Source organism: Chaetura pelagica, unplaced genomic scaffold (genome assembly GCF_000747805.2).
Source record: "Chaetura pelagica isolate M959 unplaced genomic scaffold, ChaPel_1.0 scaffold1098, whole genome shotgun sequence".
NCBI lineage: Eukaryota > Metazoa > Chordata > Aves > Apodiformes > Apodidae > Chaetura > Chaetura pelagica.
Window position 1 is genome coordinate 518,955 of NW_009954179.1, and position 16,771 is coordinate 535,725.

Here is a 16,771-nt window from a genome sequence, read left to right on the forward strand (position 1 = left end):
TCATCCCTAGATGGGAATCCACCCTCTGATGGATGAGGGTCGTTGTCCCTAGGGTGTGGCAGCCACACCCTGTACACATACACTAAATTTACAGCATAAAGGTAGCAGAGAAGGGAAGTGTCTGAAATTTGGAAAGGAGTACAAAGCCTTTACTCCGTAGAGTTCCTCTCCAGGGAAACGTTATGTGCAGCAGCGCGAGTACAAAAAGGGCTGGAGGATGTTTCAATTTAGAGCAGCAAATTTACACAGAAGCAGGAATGAATCTATTCTCAGATCAGTGAAGGGAAAAGTATTCGAGTGGTAGCGTATTTTGTAGTTCCCTCTAACAAAATTAAAACATGCAAGTTGTGCATAATTTTGTATTAATCTGCATAAATAAGGCAATCAGCAGTGCTGAAACCTCAGAGTGGTCTGATGATTGTGAGTATTTTCCAGGGCATGTCTGCAGGGTTCCTTATCTATATATACATAGACAGTAAAAAATTAACCATATTCCCCCCTGCATGTCACTTTTTCCTCATAGTATGTTCCGATGAGCATTTGGTCTAAGGATCTTCATACTGTGCCATACACTTACTATTTCATTAAAGAGTGTTCAGAATAAATTATTCAAGTCAATTCACTTTATTTTCTTACTGTTGTTTTTGTGGTTTTTTTAATGACAGAAAGATGCATGATCCAAACTCAGATTAAAAAAATAATAATAATTTAAAAAATCCTTTTGGTTTTTCTCCCATTTCCCAATCTGGAAAAAAAATTAAAAGTCCAAGAAGGGGCCAAGGAGTTCTGACAGAAACATCAAGCATTAATATTTTTTATAGGAGCTAAGAAAAGAAAATAATTGTTTACAAGATCGGTATCATAGGACTTGGAGACTTTCCATAGGGAGAGAGTTGGGAAGTGATTAATAGCTTGGAAACACTTCAGTTCAGAGGGTTTGTTTTTTTTTCTGGTTACAACAATCATCTCTTTAATATAGTTCAATCTTGAGCTGAAACAAACCCATTATTTGTAGCTGCTGTTGAAGCACTGAGTCCATTCTCCAAATTCTTCCCGAGTCAAGCAAAGCAGCCAGCATGGCAGCCAAGGATCTGGCCCACGAGGTTGACTTCCAAAATGTGGTTAGAGACTCAGTTTCCTATTAAGGCCACAGAAACAATTAGTCTGTGCTTGATCTAGTGGATGAAGAAAGTCAGATCTCAATAATGAACTAAAAAAAGGCTTAAAAGTCATCCCAGAGCAGGTTTCTCTTCTGCAGAAGTTGTTTTTTTAGGAGAGCAGTAAGCAGTTCAAATCTGGAAGAAACTGAAGAACTGTTCCTCTAAAGTTCCTGCAGTTTAACAAAATGTTGCAGCTCGGTGGAATAAATTAAATGTTCAACTTCAGCAGCTGAAAAAAACAAACACCCAAAACATTTATTATGGCAAAGGAAATTATTTTAAGAGTTTATTATTTTAAGAGTTTGCTTTTTCAGCAAGGTCTTTGCTGCATAGGGATTTCTTTCTATGACAGCAGAAGTGAGGTTTCCATTTTATTTCAGATCTTGAAAACACAGATTTTCCATTTGCTCAAGTTTTGGAGGAGTTAGAGGGCTTTCTAAAGGTCATTTGTGTAATTTCTCATGATGACTGGTAGGAACATTGTCTACGTCGTTCACGAACAAATGCATCAGCCATTTACAGTAGAGGTCTAGACAGAAAATGGCCTGAAAACCCAAGTAATCTTGGGTTTAGAGAAATACTCATTTTATGACCAGATGATCTTGAACAGGAATCCTTGGTCTTTCCCAAGGTTGCACTTTTTCCTGTAACAAAGCACTACTGCCTTGGGGCAATTGATGGAGAACATTGAAGCAGTTACAGGTACGTTATTGCAGTAAAGCTGAAAAACTGTAATTTGATCAATAAAATAGCTCTATCTTGATTTAAAATGTGATCCAAAGGCCTCCTGTATAGCACATTGAAAGTATTGTCATTTTTCCACAGAGGCTCGTGCTGATAATGCATGACAAACATCCCTGAACTGGCCAAGAATATGATTGTAGGCTTGATCTACGGAGCATCAAGGAGCTGAAGGAGGCTGAGATCTATGGGATAAAGCCCCAGAGCTCAACATTTCTACTAGCAGGTAGGAGTACCATGCAAAAGTTGTCAAACTGGGAACAAAAAAAGGAAGAGAGAGTGCTGTGTGGGAGCAGAAGGAAGGGAGAGGCATTAGAAGGCAGGTGGAAAAGGAAAATTAGACCAGGGGACCTGTGGCTGATGGAGTTACACAGCTTGTGTAGAGAGAGATGAGAAGAGAGACAGAGAGTAAATGAGTTTTATAATAAGAATGGAGAATTGCAGAAACATAGCAAATTAAGAAGACAGGGAACAAAGGGAGGAAACTTATTCTAAGAAAAAAAGAGTAAGTAAAGGGAAACTGAAAGAAAGTAAAACAGTTGTTAGGGACAGAAATAAAAAAATCACTGTGAAATGGATAGAAAAATGAGTATCTGTAGACAGCAGGGGAAAAGGAGAGAGTTTAATAAATTAAAAGATCAAAAGGTTTGTGGAAACAAGGAAAGATGTGAGAACAGGATTAAAAAAAGGATCAACTGTGAGAAATCACACAGAAGAAAATAAATGGGTTTGCACTTCATTGTAACAGTCTGAACTGGAGGCAAAAGATTTTGGGTTAGTACTGAATTATTTGTTGCACTGTCTCTCTCTTTTGCTTTCTCCTTGGAGCTGTTGGACTTTCCTGAATAAAGTTTTTGGAGGGCCAGAAGCAGTGGTAACATCACCTGATTGGCATGCCAGAGACTCACTCCTTGTAGCTTGCCATTTCCAAGTGATGATAGTGGCCTAAGGTGTCCTAATGTTTTCTCCTGGAGCAGCTCCCTCCCAGACACTTTCTGGTCCATGCTGACTCCAGAAACTGGTGCCAGTCCCAGACATCCCAGGTCTCCAGTGAGTCCTTAAGAGCCATGATGCAGCTGCTGAGCAACGTGCCTGCAGGCTCATTTTCTTTCCATGGAGAATCTTTCTTGCTCAATCCCTTGCTGCTGTTGTTCCATCATGTGTGCATAAGCATTCAGAGAAGTAGATCCTTGAAGATTCCCCAAAGAAAATTAATTATTAATCCATTATTTACACTGCTGACAAGCACCTTACTAGCCAACTATGGCAGTTTGTGTGCTCACTCACATGCTCCTGCTGGAGTACTCTTAGGTATTTACTCATCAGTGAACCAGAAAGATGTTGGCAGAATAACTGATTTGATAGCTCAGTGATTCTGTCATGCTCTCAGTATGCAGGAGACCAAAACTTCTCTCTGGCCTAAAAAAGCATTTTTCCTGACAGACTAGGAGGCATTGCTGGCCATTTAACTCCTACCTCGAGGACCACTACAGGGAGACCTATGTGAGAAATTAATGTGGGTTGTTGTTTGGTTTTTTGTTGTGGTTTTTTTTGTTTGTTTGTTTGGGTTTTTTTTTAAATCTTTCTCCGTGTGGCAAGGACAAAAATACAGGCTTAGCAAAATGGCCATCTTTTAGTTTGTTTGCATTGGAAAGGAAACAGAAATGCTCTGCTAGGAGACAGGTTTCATCTCAGAATTTTAAAGAATGGGGGTTTTTTGTTTGTTTGTTTGTTTTTTAATTTGTAGGCATTTTTTATTAAGAATGTTCCCTTAAAATAATACTTTTGAAGAGAGTAATTTCTTTTGAATGCACTTTAATTTTGAGCTGAGTACACTTTTATGAATTCCTAGCAAACAAAATATTACATTATTTACACAGCTCTTTTTACAAGCAAGTAGCAGAGTCAGCAACACACCAAGAATTACAGCTTTTGCCCACTGACTTGCATTACATGAATTTGAATTATAGATATTATTTTTTTAAAAGGCACTTCAAGATGTGAATGACTTAGACAACAGAGTAAGGGCTGGAAAATGAGAAGGAAGAGTAAAGCACAAGAAAAGCATGTAGAAGGTTGTCTGCTGCATGTGGTGACTGAAACCATGTCAATGGGATGCCAAATTCAGCAGCAAAGTCAGCAAACACCACTGCTCTATACAAAAGCATTTTGAATGCTCACATGTAACTAAGGAAAGACCAGTGGTTAATTGACGGTGTCCAGAATGCTTCAGTAAAGCATTATAAACAGTAACATCTAGGAGCTACTGCATGGTTAAAATGTATTTTTAAAGGAGAACAGGATATGGGAGAACAAAGTTTACATTTAATAGCTTTTCTTTGTTCAGAGTTGCCACGTTACTTTTGGAAAGTTCCTCATGAAATCTCACCTGGGCAAAGGTAGATCCATTCCTGAAAATGCTCAGTTCACATGTAGGAGCCGTTGAACTACTTCAGGGAAACTAGTATTGACAAGTATTAGCAGATCAATCACTTAAGGGATACACAGCCTTAGGGTCATTGCAACCTAACTTGCAGAGTTGCAGGAGGTTTCAGGCCTCCAAAGGGTGAGCAAAAAGCCCAGCAGTTTTGCAGGTGGTGTGGCTGGAGGAGGTGGCATGTGTGGCAGAAGCTGAAAGAGCAGAGAAGGGATGTTCTGATCAGAGAGTGCTGTCTCCAACATACTTCTGGAGCTCCCTCTTACCGTGCTTTGAGGGTTCGGTTTGTTTGATTGATTTCTGTGGTTGCTTTCCAAATGTTTCTGGAAGTTTTAGCACCAGCCTTGAGCTTTGTATGACTGGATGACTCAGAAAGGATAAATGTATCTCCTTCCAGAGCTTCGAGGGGTTTGTTACTTTTGGTTCAGTGGTGATAGACTGAGAAATACATGCCTTTCTCTGGCATGGTGAGAGGCCTGATTTTAATGTGACCTTGTCATGTAAATTCAAGAGAAGTATATGCATCTGGAAAAGTCAGCTATGACAACCTCAATACCATCATGACTTGAAGTAATTTCATGTACTGTGTGTTTTTGATTGAGAGGATCCTTTTGGTGAAGAAAGTTAAAGAAGGAAATAAATAGCAATGTCCCCTGCTTTGCATTCACAGGCATTTCCAGCACTGGAGAGGAAAAGGCTGCTGGAGAGGAGTTGAGGTTGAAATCAAGAAATAATGCAGTTAATGAGAGCTGAGATAAAAGGCAGACTTGAACTTTAGGGGGCAAATAAGTCAATGTTGATATTTAAGAAGTAGGGGAACATTCTTAGAGTGGTGAGAAATGGGAAGTATTTTGATATTAGTAGTTTGGACAGATGAACAGAAGAGAGGAGAAAAGATTTGGTCAGAAAAATGGAAGATCTTGAAAGAACCAGTGCATGAGTTAATGTTGAGACAGTGTTTCCTGGGAAGAAGGCTGACTTCTGAGAAAAACACAGCTGTAAGATTTGTGGAGGCTTTATATCTATGTAGAGGAGAAATGCAGTAGCTGGTTTTGTGACCTAGACAGCAGGGAGTGCTCAGAGTAAGAGAAAAATGAAAGGAAGAATAAAGATATGTACAACTTCCAAACAGCTAGCCTGGAGGCTAGTTTACCTTTGTCAGAATGCCATTTCTTACATCTTCACATATTGCATTCAGCATACTTCAGAACACTCAGAAGAACAGATATATTCTTATTCACTGGCCAAAAGATATCAAGTAGAAATTATTCCTTGGATTAAGTGCAAATGGTCTAAATGAGTTCACCGGAACAACTATTTGAATAAGGGAAGTTTTGGTTTCCTTTTCACGTGGAGTTACTTGGCAAAATGTCCGTTGGCAATACAAGAGCCCCCTTTCTCTTTCCTTTTGTTTTATTTTTAATAATTTGCACAATTTACAGCATTTCCCAACATTTACCTTGTTATCTTGAGCTTCACAGAACATTTATTGTTGTAGCACAACAGATTTTGATAAGGCTGTGAATGTGGCCACTGTGTTTCATTTACATGTAATATGATGTTTGTTCTCACTGCTTTTATGGCTCAAAAGGCTACTGTGATGGTCTTTACCATCCTCTGTTGTTGAGAAAATTAAGGATGATCCTGTTGGTTCTCAGCCTATGTTCTCTCCAGCTATACATTAAAGTGCAACGTGCTTGCTTCTTACTTTACTGTAACCTTTACTAGTACAGTACATAACACATTAATCACCAGAAGTGCAATGACAACCACAGCCTGTACTGCAGGAAACTTGGTAGTTAAGATTAATGGGAATTACTTGTGTACAGTCTGGTTTTTACCCTCACTTAAGATATATGAATATTCAACACTATCTCCTCCAGTTGACACAAGCTATAGGCAAGCTCCTTCTCCATCCTGACTTCTATCTAGACAATCTTTCTGATTCAGAATTGCATGGAGGTCTTTCCATTTATTACAAAAAAACCCCCAACAAAACAAAACAAAAAAACCCCAAACAAAACAAAACCCCCCACAACCTGGTAAAATCCAGAGGAAACAAAAAAAAATGGTATTTCCTAGATTATATCCTGCAGAGAAGTAGCTTCTTCTTTTCTCCATTGGAAAAACATCTTTCCTTCAGCTCATATTTTTCCTCTATGATTCCACCTTCCACAGCTAAGTACCACAAAAGGAGAAAAAGCACTGAAACAGCTTAATCACCACCCTGGAAGGCTTTTCTGTCCCAGCGTTAGTCACGCTGTAGTCACGACCTAGCCAAGTGTTTCTTCCTTTGAACAATGATAGCAGAAGGCCCAGGAACACTTTGAGTTTTTAACACTCTGTACACTGGGCTCCCAAAGGAGCATTGGAGTGGTGTCACAAACAAACTCACTCCTTCTCCCTGCAAACAAGTAGCCTGGCTGCAAAATTATCACTGGAAATCACTGCTCCATTCACTTCTGTCCTGAATTTTAGCCATCAGCATAAAATGCCAGGAATCAACTTAAATATGACTACCACATGAAATGAAGTATATAAACTCAGCAAGAAATAGTAACAGGTATTAGTAGACAATAGACGGACAATAATTACATGCACTCACCAACAGGAAAGCTTGGGTTGCCGTTCTCTGGGAAAAACAGTGACCAGCAGTAGATAGAAAGCTGGTTGTAGCTAGATGTGCTGTCACTGCAAGTTGGCAATGCAAAGGGTGGCAAAAACGCTATTACAGAGGGAAAAAAGTGGCATCAGATATAGAAAAAAATGCCTATATTTAAACATGATGTAAAAGTAACTTTCAAATATTTTGAAGGTATTTAAAATGTAAGATTTAGACAGTAGCTATGTTTGAAGTTCTTGAAGTATTGTGGAAGTATAAATTTATAGCAGTATACATTCAGGATAATAAAGAATTAAGAAATCATGGGACTGTGAATGAACTTTGTAGGTTCTGATGAGCTCTGTCCTGCAGTGAAATGGGTGACAAAATAAGTCTATATCCTATGGGAGCCCTTCAGTACTAACACAGCAGAAATATGAAATAGTGTCACTGCTTGGAGGAGCTGCTGTATCCCTCTTCCTTCTCACACAAGTGAGATTACAGAAGAGCAGTGACTATAGCAGTGACTATACTACTATTGAAAAGAGACATTTGAGAGAAAACACATTTAATCTGATAGGTAGGAGTAGGAAAGCATGCTGATACTTCATTTTAGGAGAAGATCCTGCTATTATCTGCCACATTGTGATTCCAGAATATTCTAATGAAGTTAATAGTCTGCATATATACATATCTATCTATCAATGCATACTTAAATATATGTACACACACATATAATGGATAAGACATTCTAGTTATTGATAATGAACTGGATACATGTGTAAGACACCTGAACCACCCAGATTCCTGCTTATTTTTTTCTAATGTCTTGTTCCTTTCAACACTTGCTGAACCCCAAGTTATCACAGCTTTTTAGGCTGTCATTACTGTGGTGCTGGGACACTGCATCAAATCTCTGCAAGCCCTTTGTCTGCTTCCTCCTGGTGCTTTAACAGTGAAAGAACTGAAATAGAATTTTCCTTTATTGATATAAAACCTTCCTAACATACTGTGCTGGATAAATCAGGGTTTTTATCATCCCTTAGACAATGTAAAATGACAAGGAGTGGAAAATAACATGGGTGAGTACAGTATCTGTTGCCATATAGAAAGCTATTAAAAAGAGCATAACCCAAAATATCCTACCAGTTGCAAAACTGCTGCAGATGACAGCGGCAATGCATGTGATGGCATGTGTGTAGCTGCACACACGTCGGCTGTGCCTGGCTCCTGCAGGACGGTGCATGCTGCTACACCCACTCTCTGTGTCAGCGGCTAAATTCCTTTACCTGCAGGTCACGATGCTGCCACCGCACCCTGCTCTCCTCCCACACTGCTGCTACTGCTCTCCTAGCTTCCTGAAATTTTAGAGGTGACTCAGCTGGAAGCAACTTCAATGCACAAATATGAGGATAATCTAGTTAAAGATGTCCCTGCTTACTGCAGGGTAGCTGGATTAGAGGACCTTTAAAGGTCCCTTCCAACCCAAACCTTTTCATGATCCTAGGACTTTAGATGTGCTTGTAGATAGGCAGCCGAAGGATTCATTAGATTGCTTATGTGAGAATCCCAGGCTCCTTCATTAAGGAAACAGTCTGAAGGGACAGCTTTGATTTACCTTGGCAATGAAAACTTATAGATAACACTGATCAAAGAACAATTGCTGGCAGTGTGGATGTTGAGAGGTAACTTCATAGTCAAAGATTAAACCAAGAGGCTTTTGAGTTGTGAAATGTTGATGAATAATATTAATCTTTACAAATACTACTGTATAGATGTAGCTCCAAACATCTGGAGGCATTCTTCTTCTTATAAACTCTGTATGCTGCTGCATTTGTTGTATCATAAGGAGAATAACCTCACAACTGGAGGACAGCACTTGGGTTTCATCAGGAGGAGAAGTTCCTGGTGCTGCACATTGCATTAGTGATGTTCCAGCCTTCAGAATAACCAAGAACACAGCCCTGCAAAGGGCCATCCCAGATAAAAGCTTCTACCCTAATGGAATGCAATTTTCTCTCTCCTTTTGTGTGGCAGAGAAGAAAATGTCATCCCCATTTGTTTCTCTCTCTCTCTCTTTTTTTTTTTTCAAAGTTACTTTAAAATGTCAAACCATATAGGTATATCTGCATTATCATTTACAAAGGTAAAGACCCGTGCCTAATGCTGGTATATGGTTTGTATCAGTGTGTGTCACACAGATTTTTCTGGTCATTCTTTCTCCTTAAGTTGTATTCTGTTCATACTCATTCAAAGCCCATTTTTTAAATTAAAAAAGACACTTTCTGGGATTTCACAAGTCACAGAAAGAGGCCACTTTGAGTTCTTTGTCAGTATTTCCAGGACAGGTATTCAAGAAAGTTACTTTAAAGTATCCCTTTGAACAGCAGATCTCTTGAATGATTCACTTCCACCTCATTTCTACTTGAATTCAGATAAATGAATTGGTTTGGTTTTTTTTTCCTTTATAATCCTATTTGTGTTTTGAAAGATGGATAATTATTTAGTCTCTGTTTCATGCTGCTGCTAAAGGTGGATTTGTTTGGGGGTTTTAATGTTGTTTTTGAAGACAGGTGTCAAACCCAAACTAGGTTTCATAACAATGCCATTATATAAGCGTCCGATTAGGAGCTCATTCGCTGCTATTAATAGCAGCTTCCACATCTAAATTGCTTTGTGTAGTGCTACAGTAACTGGCCAGAAGAAGCTTCAGGTTGGGTATTCATTCTCAGAAGAGAATAAATGTACTTCATGGACATGGATGAGGTACAGGGCACTGTGTTGTTTATTTGTTGCCAGGCTGCTGCCTGTCCAGATGCTGTTTGCTTTTCCCGACTTACAGGAGATGGTTAGACCCAGTTGACTCTTGCTGCAACCTTGTACATACGTACATATCTTATGTGCATCTCACACAGAAGACTGCCAGAGACAGAGCTCAGACCACAGAAACTCTGAAGATTTTTTCTTTGGCATAGTATCTCTAACTTGGTATTATTTCATATTTCCTTTGATCAACATATTATCATTCATTCTTCAGTGACGGTGATGTTTTGTAGTTCAATGTGAGTTCTACCCCAAAAAATGTTGTCATTTTCCTCCATTTCAGCTATTTCATCACATTGGCTACTGCTGGCTGGATGTCTGTCATGCTGCAACCACTGGAGCACAGCAACAGACATGGAGGAATTAGAATTCTCTCAAAAAAAAACTTAACTGGAGCTTTGATCAGCCTTCCACTCTTCAGCACAGAAATTTCTTTTTATATCCAATGTTCCATCTGATATAATGATACATGAAATTCAAATATATACATGCTTCTAAAATATTTTCTTCTCTTGAGGTCCGTACTCTCCAGTCCTTGGCTATCTCCACTGCTCCTGAATTTCAGACTGTTTGAGGTTTTGCATGCTCCCCATCAGCTGTTGTCTACAGGGACGTTAAGTCTCTTCCACTCTTTTTCCCTAGGCACAAGTTGCTTCAAAATTAAGGATCTACTTACATGAGTACAAAATGAGTTGCATAATTAATGGGCTTGACTGAATATTGATTCAGGTGTCTGTTTCTGTGTTGATTCCTTGTTGATGCAGTTGCTCTTCAGACCCTCTTTAGCTGCCCTATGGATATATGTCCTCTCTGGGGAAAAGAAAAAAGAAAAAAAAAGAAAGAGGTTTCCAGAGTCAGCTACATGAGTGAGTTGAAACCCAAAAAGAACACAGACATTCTATCATAGGCATATTGAACTGTACGATTTAAATCACTAACATTGTTTTTCCTTTGGTCTGGTAATTTCATTTCTTCTTCCTATCCATGTTATTGCTTTCCCCTCTCTTACTGTAAACTGTTTAAAGTTAATAATCAGTGTAAGATGTAAAACTGAAATATGAAAATGTCCCTACATAACCTCTAGTGTTCTGCACAAGTATAATGATAAAAATTTTGCTTGTATTTTTCTCATGATCATGACAATGTGTTAATTTTGTATGCTCATACATTAATCCTCCATTTCAATGAGGTTCATGATATATTTGGCCCTTTCTTACACATTTATATACCTGCAGAACACACAAAGCCCCAAGCGACTTGTATACCATGATGGTAAACATGTGGACTCTTGATCTTTCATGTTTATAGCTAACTCTGCATGAAGCAAGTTGTGGGTCTTTGGGGTTGCTGGTGAGAAAGCAGAGAAAAATTAGGCTTAAGATGAGATCACAGCACCTTTTGTACTTCCACACTGAAGATACAACTACTTCAATGTGTGAAAATGAACAAATGGACAAATGGCAAGCTGAAAATCTGCTATTGCCATTAATGGAATGACATCTTTTGGTAGCTAATGGAGATAAAGCTTCCTTGTGGCACAGAATTACTTCTCTGCCTGCCTAGAGAACAGAACTAAATGCTGCTGCAGTGCCTGATTCCTTGCCCACTGTTGCTATTTCTCTCTTTCTGAGTTAAGGACTAGGCAGAAAACAGTGGTCAAGTTTTCTTTCTGAAAAGACTTTAGAAGATATTGCCTTATTTCAACAAATTTCACATAAAAAGGAGGGAAAAAAGTAAATTAAAAGGAAAGGGAGATTTGAATAATAGATTTTCAAAACTCAGTAAGCCATTCAGAACACAAAGTCTGAATAGCCCTGAATCCTGTTTGAGTTTCAAAAGAGACATTGCAGGGATTGCATTAAATTAGGCTCCTATTCTCCCATTTTGCTGAAAAAAAAAATTTAAAATGTCATTTTTGTGTAGAATATCTGGGTACAATCAGCTTTAAAAATGGCTGGCAAACTACTTGGCATAGAAAAGGAGGCTTCTCGCTTAAACCCAGGGAAGCAGATTCAGCTTTGGTGTAGATATTTTGAGGGAGAGACTTACAGAAAAATGACTGTGACCCAGTTTGTTTTATAGAAAATGTTGATCTGATGCTCAGCTAAAGAATCATCTAGTGCCTGAGTGCTCAAAGCTACTTATAGGAGAGAAGATTGCTTTATAAGTGAGGATTTGTAGGATCAAACTAGCATAATAGCATAAGAAATGCCCTGCTGCGTCAAACCACTGGCCTGTCCGGCCTTGTATTCTATATTGCATATATAAATAGTCATAGAATAGAACTGTAGAATCTTTCAGTTGGAAAAGACCTTTAAGATCAAGTCTTAACTATTAACCCAGCACTGCCAGGTCAGCACTAAACCGTGTCCCTCAGCACCACATCTACACGTATTTTAAATACCTCCATGGATGGTGACTCCACCACTGCTCTGGGCAGCCTGTTCCAGGGCCTGACAACCTTACAGTAAATAATTTTTTCCTAATATCCAATCTAAACCTCTCCTGGCACAACTGGAGGCCATTTCCTCTTGTTACGTGGGTAAGGAGACCAACACCACCTCAGGGAAGGGAAGAAAGCAAGGAGATAATGTGAAATATTCACATTCACAGAAATATATATTTTGCTTTAGAAGATGCCTCTTGAAATAAACTAATCTCTCGACCTGAAGGTACCCTTAGCCAATCTCATAGCTATCAATTTGGTAAAACACACTGGTAGCCCTCAGTGGCCATCATGTATATGCATACTATTGCCAGGCTGACCCTCCTAGACAAATGAATTTCTTATTCTGGAGTGGTCCTGTTTGCCAGCCATCACTAATGGGCTCCTTAGTAGGAACTGCAAGTGACTGGCTCCTCAACCATCACTTTCGTGAGCAGTAGCAGGTCAGCTGGGTAACTTGCAAATTCAAGTGGCATCACATTAACCTTTGGGTGTCTTGGTGCTGGCTTTATCTGCTTTGTGTACAGCACTGCAGAACATTTCAGCCACACTGCAGCACATTTCAGACAGAATTAAAAACATAGCAAGCCATTCAAACTGCTTTTCATCTGACAAACCTACAAGTGAAGGATTAATATGCCCCAAGAGAAGTGGAGAGGTAAAAGCTTTGTGTTTAGTTCAAAGGCCCTACCAAAGGGTGTAGAAAAGCTGCTGCATGAGTGTTGTAGGACAGCCCTCATCTGCATTTATAATTTAACATCTCTGAAAGCATGAACAGTAATAGCTCATGAATAAACTCACCCATCATCTGTGAAAGAATAAGTTTATGCATGATATAAGATTGCCTCTTACTTCAGGGTAGGGAGACAGGACTTCAGTTTTATTGTTTCTTTGATCGCCTTCCCAACCTGAAAGCTGAAAAACAATAAGGCACCTGTCTGACCTTGAAAATTCCCTTGAGGAAAATATATTTTCTAGATTATTACAGCAAAAATAGTTCTATGCAGTTCTCAGCCCTTGCTGCAGTTGTTTTCAAGGATTACTAATTTCTTCTCAAATAAATAAATAAACCCACCAGATGTCAGTAATGGTGCTGGTTTTACCAAATAGGCACATTTTAGGAAGCTCACAGAGATATTACAAGTTTTTGGTGTGAAAAAGACACATACTAGTAATAAGAAGGAGAGGACTTCAGTTGAGCCTTTAGACACTTTCTTATAGTGTGTTGTCTGTAACAGATAGGGTTGAGTATCAGTCCCTAGTATATTTCCCAGTAGAGAACATTTCCTTTGCCTTTCAGACTTACTTTTTTTAAGGTGGCTGAATAGGTTTAATAATTAACTATTCATAAGGAATTATGTAATGTGTGTCTACAGAAGTAAGGCACATGCTTTTATGCAAATGTTGGATAAGCAAATGCCAGAGTTATGGACATTATGGATACTTGTCAGTTGAAATTTTTATCAAGTTGTAAAGTTAAGTTATTGTAAGCTAGGGAATGGAATAACATGAACCTGGGAGATTCAAAGTGGAAGCATCTCCCAGTTTTCCTAATGATTAAACATGAGGAAGACTGTCCAAGATCTGAATTTTTATCTTTTGATGCTTTTAAGATGACACCAGCTGCTCTTCTCAAAGGGATTCTCATTGTATCTGAGTTGCTGGGCGTAGCTCAGAGATGACCATATGAAATGTACTGGTCTGTTTTATGGAGGTAGTCAGGCACGGTGATCTATTGATCTCTTCTGGCTTTAATAGCTGTGACCAGAGAATTTAAATCCTGCCAGCAGGTAATGAGCTTATCACAGAGAAGCTGCCTTTTTAGGGGAGCCTGGGTTCAGTCCTTCCTGTGATTAATTGCCAGCTTTCCAGCCAAGCCTTCTGGAGAGGTTTTCTGCTGAGAGTTTGAAAACTACCTGGTCATCATTAAAACTGAAAAAGCTCATTTAGAAAGATAGTGGTAGGAAACGAAGGGGGTCCTGTAGGAAATCCTGGATCAGAGAAAATAATCCAGTTGATATGCAATTTGAAGGCATGCAATCTGCAGGGATAATTGTGTAGGAAACAGATAACCCCCGCAACAGATCCCAAGCTAAGAGATGATTGGCATCTTAAGCTCGTGGCCAACGTTTTTAATTAAAAATAATAATAATTTAAAACAAAACAAAAAAACAGTGTAAAAATTCCTGGGCTCTATTTCCTGTTGAGCCAGGAAATGGTTTTAGTCTTTCTTGATAAAAAACAGGAAAGAATTGAAGAAACCCTGAGGGTACTGATGTACAGAAAAGTATGTTTATAAGGTCATTATATATTTTATAAAGGACTATTTTCAGCTTATGAGTTTTATATTCAGATAAGTTTCCTCAGCAAATAATCACCCTAGTACTCTTGATTTTTTTTTCAATTTTGTTTTTTTTGAAGAGTATTATATCTAACAAATTTTACACTGAAAAAGCATTAATAAATTGATAATGATCATCTATACAGGTTAAAAAAAAAAGACTCCTTGCCACCTAAAGTGCACAAATGCACAGGATGCTACCTAATTAATGGCCTATGAGATGGAAGACTGCCATCAACAGTCTGCATTTACTCCCTGTCCCATCTTTAATTACCTTTGAAATAGGCTTGTTTAACTGAGTATTTGCTAGCTTGGTTCTTTTTGATCAGATTCATCAAAATGAACCCAACATATTGAAGCCATGGAAATGCACTGGCAATGATAACATTTGAGGTAACGAGAAATCTCAGCAAGAAATTAATGAGCTCTCTGGGTTTCCTTCCAGTTTTGCTCACCTCCTTTGCAGTCAAGCCTGCCTACAAGTCCTTGTTCGAGGCATGCCCCACAGAAGAGTTAAATGTACAGGACTAGGAGGATGCTTCTGTGTCATTTTAGTCTGTTATATGGCCAGGCTTCACCTCACATCTTCCTCTGCTAATGAGATTAAAATTCTGCTCCATGCCAATGCAACATTAATCGTTAGAAAACTTTGCTTAATATCCAGCCTACACACATCCAGATTCAGCTTGGAGCCATTTGTTCTGTTCAGATGTTGTCCTTTAATTTCCATTAAGCTTGTCCCCAAATGCTGTTAATACCACTTCTGTGTTTAGAGTGTAATTGCATCCTCATTCAGCCCTTGTTTTCAGTCTCTGATCTGAAGACAGGTTTTCCTTTTCCCCGTTGTGCTCAAATCTTTCCTTGGCACCTGTTCAGATTTGATTTTTTCTTTCTCAAATATGGTAAAGCAAAATTCTACGTATTACATATAATTTAATGTCTAAATCTCATTATAATTATTATTTTGGGGGACATCTCACCAGTCCTACTCTGCTTAAAATACACAAACATATTCACATCTATTCTGATAAATTCTAGCACTACAAATCCCATACAGCCATCACCTGAGTAAGATAAAGCCAAGCTTGTCTCCAAATGGCTGTTTTTGAGTGATGAACAAAACTACATGCTCAGACATCCAACTACAGACAGCCAAGATTCAATGGGGATTTAGTCCAAAAGAGGATACTCTCCTCTCTCCATGAAAGAAAAGGGAGTTTGGACTGTGGCATGGTGGAGTAGAGTAGAGTAGAGTAGAGTAGAGTAGAGTAGAGTAGACCAGACCAGACCAGACCAGACCAGACCAGACCAGACCAGATTCCTGATCCATCAGAGTTTTTCCTCTTACCTGTGTTCTCCTTTCTCTCTTAAACAGTGACAGAAGAAATTGCTGATATGGGAAATGTTTGTGTCTTTGTCCCCCTTTTTGTTTAAAAAAAATACCATCTCCACAGTGGTTTTATTCTATTTAGTGAACTAGTAGACCACTTCTCTGTACATGTATTTCATAGACACTGATATATATACTGATATATTTTCTAACTAATAATTTCTTTAAAATAGTCTCAAGTTTCTTCTGTACAGCTTGTAATGAAATATCGTGGCCCCAAATCCCATTTTTTTTCCTGACTTTAGCAGCATATTGCTGTATTTACAGGGGAGATATATATGAGTTACACAGTCTGATTGTGCAATAACAGCTGTTCAGGGATCTACAGCCCTTGCTATCTCTTTGTTACAAAGGTACTTGCCAAGCCTGTGAGGTTTTCTTTCAGGAAAAACAATTAGCCATGCACAACAAAATAATAGATTGTTGCTATCTTGGAACTTTCCCAAACTTTTGGCAGGGTTCCTCTGGAGACCCATATAACCTCTTGCTGGAAGCCTCTTGGTGGTTGGGTCCCTATAAATATCAAAGTCAAGAGCAATTTCTGCTTATAATTGTCCAAAGAAACACATTTCTGGCTCCTTTCATGATGTCATTGACCTTGAGAAAAATAATTGTTAAGGTTAAAACGTCTCTTGGTGATCTGTTGAGCAGAAAAATTGCTTACTCACAGTCATGACAAGTCCCCCAGAGCCAGTATTTGTGACCTGCCAACCACCTGATTGCAACTATTAGTTTTGGAGTTTGGATGGTTTAGGAAAGATTAAGATAAATTCTCTGCATTGATCTCAGATTGAGAGGAGAAATGTCACTTTTTTTTGTTGGAGATGGATC